Source organism: Octopus bimaculoides, chromosome 7 (genome assembly GCF_001194135.2).
Source record: "Octopus bimaculoides isolate UCB-OBI-ISO-001 chromosome 7, ASM119413v2, whole genome shotgun sequence".
NCBI lineage: Eukaryota > Metazoa > Mollusca > Cephalopoda > Octopoda > Octopodidae > Octopus > Octopus bimaculoides.
Window position 1 is genome coordinate 24,609,120 of NC_068987.1, and position 340 is coordinate 24,609,459.

A 340-nucleotide genomic window follows, 5' to 3' on the forward strand; every position below is an offset into this window, starting at 1 on the left:
TAACCATGACCAATGCAAAAATGCCCAGAGAAATAATTTATTAGAATTCAAATTATCAACAATATCTGAATTTAGAAAAAAAGTGGATAAAATATTGAATATAGCAAATTTCCTTTAGGGTGTACATATTTTTATAATGTTTGAAAATTAATATTTTGTTCATATCTTTGAAAATGTTTATTGGTTTGTGTTCCAAGTTTGTATAATGTTTGCATGTATAATATATTTTATTCAGTATAAATTTCGTTTGATTTCTTTCGATATTATCAGAGTAATGGTTACTTTATTGAAATTTTTTAGGGGTGTACATACTTCTGAGAGATACCACATATGTATATAT